The sequence below is a fragment of the Haliotis rubra genome, unplaced genomic scaffold (assembly GCF_003918875.1).
Source record: "Haliotis rubra isolate DU_JTF1 unplaced genomic scaffold, ASM391887v1 Scf32, whole genome shotgun sequence".
Lineage (NCBI taxonomy): Eukaryota > Metazoa > Mollusca > Gastropoda > Lepetellida > Haliotidae > Haliotis > Haliotis rubra.
Window position 1 is genome coordinate 836,737 of NW_025766991.1, and position 8,264 is coordinate 845,000.

At 40.5% G+C, this 8,264-nt stretch overlaps 1 long non-coding RNA gene across 1 annotated transcript; it reads right to left on the reverse strand.

The window, feature by feature from the left end:
- Window positions 1-3,121: 3,121 nt before the first annotated feature.
- LOC124283755 lies at window positions 3,122-6,025 on the reverse strand. Its single transcript, XR_006900391.1, has 3 exons — window positions 5,977-6,025; window positions 4,423-4,525; window positions 3,122-3,465 (listed from the first exon to the last, which is right to left on the reverse strand). It is a non-coding gene; the product is annotated as an uncharacterized LOC124283755 (long non-coding RNA).
- Window positions 6,026-8,264: the final 2,239 nt, after the last annotated feature.

Consider the following 8,264-nt stretch of genomic DNA (forward strand, 5'->3'; position numbering starts at 1 on the left):
AAGACACCTGACAAAGAATACAGGAACACTTTTCGTTTCATCTGTTCCTTTATTTGTTTCTCTCGGTATATATACTTTTCAAACTGCATGCGTACTCATTTTACGGGTATTACCAAGGACCATCTTTAGTCGTTACCAAGGAAATGGCTTCGTATATACCTGTTTCCATGGTAACCAAATTAAACTACTACATGCGCTTGTCTATTTCCATAACATCCCGAACGAATAGTTACCAGCATGCTCGTTTCCAGAGTAACCAAGCAAACGGCTAGATACATGCTCATTTTATGACCATACCAACGTTTTCACTGGTTAGAGGGTTGTACGCGCCGTACTTGTCATAGTAATGATGATGATGATGATGATGATGATGTTGATGACGTCGACGATAATGATCATCATCACTAAACTTTACTCACACCGCTCTGGAATAGGGCTGTCCCTTGCTAAACATGCTTGTTAACAATACGAGTGCCAATTACACCCGTTATCACTTCATCAAGTATATATCACGACAGCCGATGTATATATCTACACGTCAATTAGGGCAAGCTCGAGAGGAGCGTAAAACTCCGACCCAGGACTACAGGTAATAAAATCAAATGGCAACATATTATACCACTGTTTAAAACATGTAAAAAACAAATGATATATAACTGCAGGAGTCTCTGTTTCCTGTGTAAAGGTCGGTGCCTGTGTGAAACTGATAGCGAGAACAGTCTACGCTGACAGAGTTATTAGTTATGAATTATGACTTTGCACAAACTACATATTGGTTGGAAGACTGTCAGATATATTGCAGCAATGGTCGTTACAAGGTCGATAGAAGGCATACAGTTACACCGACAGGGTTGCCTGACACCGATAATCCCGATACATCTCGGATTAGTGGGATGATCAGTATTCAGTAACATAGACCTCGATATAGCGCGTTAACCGAAATAATAATATTTGTTCATGGCCATATTTTCCTGAATATATTTCTTTGCGGGGGCCCGTTGTAGTGAAGACCCGGGTTTTCATGGGTACAATTAATGTGTGAAGTCCGTTTCTGGTATGAATCTGGAATCAAGAGACAATTGTAATAGCAATCCGGTGTGACGTCATATCACTCCAGAGACAGTTCATGTCTCCTCACTGTGAGGGTTAAGCATGATCTTTTTATTGATTTTGTATGGATTCAGCTACTTACGCCTGTTCAAACATAGGATTATTAAGAAATGTATTCATTCATACGCAGTGAACAGACCGATTTAACTATTTCACCTGACGCTCTCATTCGTGTTACAATTGGTTGAATGGATTCTCGCCCCTTTTCCATACCAGGATCCAAAACTTGTGAGTGTGGTTGGAGAAGTGTGGTGGGGTGGAGGTGTTGCTGGGGTGTCCGGCTCCCCGCTCACCCAAACAATAGTTCCATTTAATTCCCCACCAGTATATATCAGCATGGAAAAACAACATAATATGTGACCCAATAAATCATAATGTGATTCAAAGTAACTTAATTGTATCATTGAAACCTTAGATAACCTTCTCTTCCATTTGATATCCATTAAAATCGATCAAGCCATTTTGTTGACATTATAATTTCGCTCATATATTTATGTTATTTTCTCCAGAAAAGGAGTGTCAAACCACGTGTTGTAAAGTCTTACCACATGCTCTTCTGCTTTGTTTTTGATTAACGTAATCTTTGACATATCCTCACCTTTACATGACGTCACAAACAGCGCCATCTAGGCAGAGCACGTGACAGACACGTGTGTGCCTGTGTCGTCTGCTTCGCCATTTGTGTTCCGTATGGCGAGAAGGGGAGGTCCCCTTGTAACGTACAAAGTGTTTATTTGATGTAAATAAATCCTTGTTGTTGCTATGCATTAATGTAACGGCAGCTGCTAAATCTTCTACATCATAAACATGGGTAAAGAACTGGCTGAAAACATGACACGTTGAAGTAACAGAGCCCAGTGCAATGCGGCCATATTGTGGCCAGGCTGCCTCTGCAGCTTAAGCAAGCTTAACTACCATTTTTTCAATCAAAGCTAAAATGAGCCATGAGTAAGTTTAAATAGAAAAGATGAAACTATTTTACCTTGATATCCAACATCGACTCCGTAGCATCCTAAACATGTCATAATTGGGTTCATATCTAGCGTGGAGTTCAATTGTCTCTTATACATTTGTAAAAACCCATTATCCAAAGTAAATTTACATTTACTCCTGCAGCAGATATATTACAACTTGCGTGCATTGAAATGTGGCTGATAATAATGATGATGATTGATTATTATTATTATTATTATTATTGGATGTAGTTGTAGTATAAGCGTTTGTGGTGGTGTTACTACTAGTAGAAATTTTATGTTCCTGCTATGATTGTTATCATCATTATCATCACCACCACCACCATCATCATCATCATCATCATCATCATCATCATCATCATCATTGTAATCAACTACATTTTAAAACCGCCGTCATATAACTGGAATATTGCTGAGTGTGGCGTTAAACAACAAATCAACCAACAACATTTTAAAACCTTGTATGCAAAATGAAACCATCTAGACAAGGTAATTCAATTCACTAAATGTCGAAAGAAATTAACACTCAAGTCCCTCCATATCCAGTGCCTAACTAAACGGGGTTATAGTATTATGCAGTGTCGTAAACGTGTAGGTTCATTTGTTCCGAAGGGGCATAACCCAAAACAGTCGGAAGGAAGGGAGGTTCACCACCAACACGTGCCGCACAGGACCGAGGGGAGTGGCACGTGAACGCATTGTCGCGGATGGATACACCCTCTAGGCGGTTTATTTTCTCGGGATAGGCGACAACTGAAGGAGAAAAGGAAGACCTTGTTTATTAATACACCTTTGTTTCTCGCTTGTCAAATGTCAGGCTGAATATATACAATTAGGTTAAACCACGGCAATGAGTTCCGATACCGAACTATTTCTTTTACTTGTAACAAGCAACGTCTTTGATGGTTTTTCGCCGCGGGACTGATTGAGTTAGGACGACGCGGGCATTACACTGTGGAGTCATCTTGATTTATCATGCAGGAAAAAAAGTGTTTATTGTAATTAGGAGGCGCAGTAAATCTCATGTCTTTATTCGGCGTATGCTGCATTCTGGGGGTAATAAAAGGAACATTCTTTCGTAGATAATGATTCTGAACATAAACTTATCAGTACGACCGGTCGTACACTCGCAGGCTTGGAGGTGTATCGCAATGTTCTGCATCTCTTTGATAGGAAGCCAGGGCGCACGGACTAGACCTATTAGCTCGACCTCCTGTCGAACAGCCATCCAATTATCATTCTGACTTGGGGGTACATATCACTAGCCCCATGGCCTCTTGGCATTCGACGCACCCCACTGTCCACCGGCGGGATTTATAACTCGGATGAAATGAAGACGGCCGATCACGACTGGCCACCCACAGGCATACGATCTCGGGGGCTGCAAAACAGGAATACATGTTTAGACAAGTTTGTAAGCGAATAGGAACACAAGGTTGGGGAATGGGGTATTGGGGTTCTGCAGGGGGTGTGACTTCGCACCCCTACATTCTTTTCTGGATCAGCTATAGTATACACTCTTTTTCAGCGAATCTGTTATGATGTAACATTTAGTATTTGAATGAAATATTTTAGCTTGAAGTTAGAAACAAATATTTTTGGTAAATGATAACAATGTTTATAAAGAGGTTCTATATTTATAGTTCAAGTTAAGAGGTCTCAACTTCCCAAACCATTATAGACTTAAATATGATATTAAAATCTCTCTTTCCCCCCCACCCCACCCCACCCCGATTAATTGTGTTTTTCAATATCTTTACCACTTGTGCAATGTAGATAAAGTAACCACCATCATGGCGTATTTAGGTCACGTGGTACTTTAGGTCACTCAGCCCATCTGTACAGATCAATGGAGTCCTTTAACGCTTCGCCGTATAATAGAGGATCATCCTGGTCCCAGCTGAAGTCCATTTATGGTGTCCCCTGCCGTGATATTGCTGGAAAATTGCTAAACACGGCGTAAAACCATACTCAGTCAGTCAGTCTAATCCCAGCTCATTTTATTTATACCAGCTTACTTAACCTTTATACAAACAACAAAAGGGAATGTCCGTCATTAAAGTACTATTTTCAAGTTTAAGTCCTTCCTAGGTACATTTTCCTATTGGAAAATAATGAGTTTTTGAAAATAAATATTTATACCAATAATAATGGTGATTATGATGATGTGACATTGGCTATAGCAGAAATCGAAATAACCGAGATGTGTTCTATAGCAAAGCCAAACCACTGTCGTGTATAGTTCTTCCTATTCAGCAACACCTTAACCGTAGGTAGTAATTATGCTAACAACTCGTTATTTTCCATTCTCGGGTCAATGTCCTCAAATACCTCGCACCTGATCATGTTCTGTTGATGCTGGCAATAGCATCCCGATCTGTTCCAGCTACAGCCTAACAATACCTGCAAGTCCCAAGGGACCCTAGACGAACGCCCAGTCCCTAAAAATATAGAGACAAGCAGAGCCTTAGTGTTCGCAGAATCTGTGCATAAATGTAGACATGATTCATTCATAGCATCACAGGGATTTCGGAAAGATGAAATGATATGGTACAGAGACTGTGAGACACACAACCTCTAATCCGTCAGATCCTGTTCTTCCCCCCCAACAGTGACAGAGCCCGTCTCCCTCTCCCATGACTCTAGACCTCACAGGTAGGGGTCAGGGTCAGCCCCTCGCCGCTGTCCCTGACAATTATCTATCGGAGGAGACCAACCCAAGCATAATAGATAGGGAATAGGTAGTCGTGTTGGAGAATTGACTTACACACGTGTATGATATCAACGGAAGACCGTCGATCTCTGGTAACAAAATTGGTCATGTATTTTGTTGTTGCTGTCAGAAATTATCTGAGAAAATGCAATTTAAAAGAAGTAATTATAATTCCCAGGTCAATAGATGCCAGATGTTTCTCTCTCCCCTTAAGCTTCTTTCTCTTTGTGTTTGTGTGCGGACGTGTCAATGGAGGTGTGCACTGTGTGGGTGGGCGCGTTCGTGTACGTGTGGGTGTGGGTGTGGGTGTGGGTGTGGGTGTGCGTGTGCGTGTGCGTGTGCGTGTGCGTGTGCGTGTGCATGTGCGTGTGTCCATTAAAACCTCAATAGATATCCTAATAATGTCGCTCTGACGTTCTCACAAACATGAACAAAACAAGACTTCCTGGAATGTGCGCATTGATATGTATTATGCTTGAAGGTCAGTGATATGGCAGTCGGACAGTGTTTGTTTAACTTCGCACTCGGCAATATTCCAGCTTAATGTCGGAGGTCTGTAAATAGTCGGGTCTGGACCAGACAATCTAGGGATCAACAGCATGAGCGGTCGGACAGTGACAATAGTAGAAACAAACCCAATTAAAACCTATTTCTTTGACAGTGGCAAAAACTAAATCGTCCACACACAGTTTCTTCTGTGGCAATCTATCGGGTCTCGCTCGTAAGAGTAACTGCCCTTTATCAAAGGGAAGCTACTCTATCCTGAACCAATGAGAAGTCACGTGTGCTTTAAGTCGGCGTGGCTTTGTCATAAGCTGGTGATAACGTTAGGGGCTTCAGAGTCAGATGTGAGTGAGTGAGTTTAGTTTTACGCCGCACTCAGCAATATTCCAGTTATATGGCGGCGGTCTGTAGTCAGATGTACACCCAGCGACTGGTGTAGACTGTAACAAATAGGACGTATTTCCACCAAATACAACATTTACATTGGGGAAAAGGACCCAAGAGACAGAGGTCTACAAGCATGGAACAAAATCTCGTGCGGCTAGGCTGGTTTGATCTGTGAATTGTTTCGAAATATATATCTCCAAATTTTGACCATACATGTGAAATGTCTCCACTACGTTCCAGTAAGACACTGATTTTCAGTTTCATAGGTTATTAGATAAGGCTACATACCTCTGAAACCCGACCTATTCCGGCTTCAGCGAGATATATATTGTCTACGTGTCCGGTTCCATGAAAAGCAAAAGCACATATATTATACTGCACACAAACTTTGAAAGACAGAATGAGTGAACTGAGTTTTACGCCGCTTTTAATAATATTCCAGCAATATACACGGGTGGGGGCACCAGGAATGGGCTTCACACATTGTACCCACGTGAAGAATAGAACCCGGGCCTTCGGCGTGACGAGCCAGCGTTTCAACCACTCGGCTACCCCACCGCCCATGAGATCAATAAAACTCGCTCAGTAGTAAGTGTTTGTAAAATATATATAGAACATTATCTATATTGTATGTAGCCATTAAGACAATGTTTCACCACACCCACCAAACACCCCACACCCACACCCGTTGTGCCATTTATAAAACCCTTTACATTAATTATACAAACGTTTTATCACGAATATTATTAATTAAACATGATTCAGTCAAGCTTATCTCAAGGATCTCATCAAGAAATACACCCCAACCAGAATTCTTCGCTCCCAGAACCAGCTTCTGTTAACAGCCCCCCCAGATCGGCTTAGCTTCATTTGGCAAGCGATCTTTCCTACATGCAGCTCAATGTCTGTGGAACTCTCTACCTGTCAACATTAAACTTTCTAATTCTTCACAAGTTTCAAATCTCGCTTGAAAACCTGCCTCCTCAAGAACACCTATTATTAACTTCCCAGAATGTATATTTGTGTGTATATTATCCTCTGATCTTATTAGACCCGTGAAGATCCGGGGTAGAATAGGTCTTCAGCAACCCATGTGCTTGCCATAAAAAGGCGACTATCTTGTCGTAAGAGGCGACTAACGGGATCGGGTGGTCAGTTTCGCTGACTTGGTTGACAAATGTCATCGGTTCCCAATTGCGCAGATCGATGCTCATGCTGTTGATCACTGGATTGTCTGGTCCAGACTCGATTATTTACAGACCGCCGCCATATAGCTGGAATATTGCTGAGTGCGGCGTAAAACTAAACTCACTCACTCACTCTGATCTTATTGTAGCTCCATGAGCAGGCATAAGGGCATGGATACAGGCGCATCATATGTTCATTACTATTATTATTTATTTATATATTATGTCTATTTCACAATCTCCTCCTAAAAGCGACATATCTGCTTGTTAATATGATTTCTATTTTAAAACGCCAAACTATTAAAAAAACACTTACCATACAGTATTTAAACACTTGCACTTTAAACTACCTGAAACTACGTCATAGACGGCTTTGGAATAAAATTTTCATTCACGAAAGTCAGATTAGACGATAAGGCCACATTAACGAAATCAATAGTTTTTCAGAATGATCAAGGTAGGATGTGATTGAATCCAGGTGTTCAAGGATAACAATGTACTACGTAAGTCTTCGTTATTAGATAGGTGTTCCAATAGGCCTTATATTACGTATGAGGGGCGTGTTCGAGCAGGAATCGATCAATACACGTGAATTTGAACCAAAGACGAAGTGGTAAGTGGTAAGATACAAGTGGTAAGACTACCCAAGCATTTGTAGATAACTTTGACAAAAAGATCCCTCCAGAAAAAAACAACTAATATTTTTATGAAAACTAAGGTGATCCTAGGTATGACATATCAGCATTTAGTAGTTATGACAAATAGAAATAGCACACTTACTTACTCTGTGTCGTTATAATTACGTCACTCTTAAGTGCCGTATACTGACTTGGTCTAATGTCCTCGTTGGCATTTATCCAGGGCACATGTTGATGATATGACGTCATACCTACGACATCTTCGACTACGACATCAATATTTATTGCATGTATATGGCGGCGGCAGCGACTACAGGAATGAACGAAGGTGAAATAATTCATATATGTCACCAGTAACGCCGGTCGCGTATATATATTTTCGGAATGAACCAAAAAATCTTCAGAATTTTTAAAAGATATTTTGAGGTTATTGTTTATTATTCATGAAAAGACTTGATGTGTCGTTCCATTTTTTTATGATTATCCTTTTTATCCTTTAATAATCTATTAACATAGTTTTTAATGTATTTTTGTGGAGACTGATAATTCTGACAAAGATAATGGAGACGAGTTTTAGCGTTTTATTCTATTATTCCCCGTACATAAACAACTAGTGACAAAATTCACAACTTTTTATCGTACTTGATGTTAATAGAAACAATTCAAGAACCTAATACTCTCAGCTTCAGGAAAGGCTTTTAACATTAGTTGATTTAAGACAGACTTATAAAACACCATTCAAGACACTTAA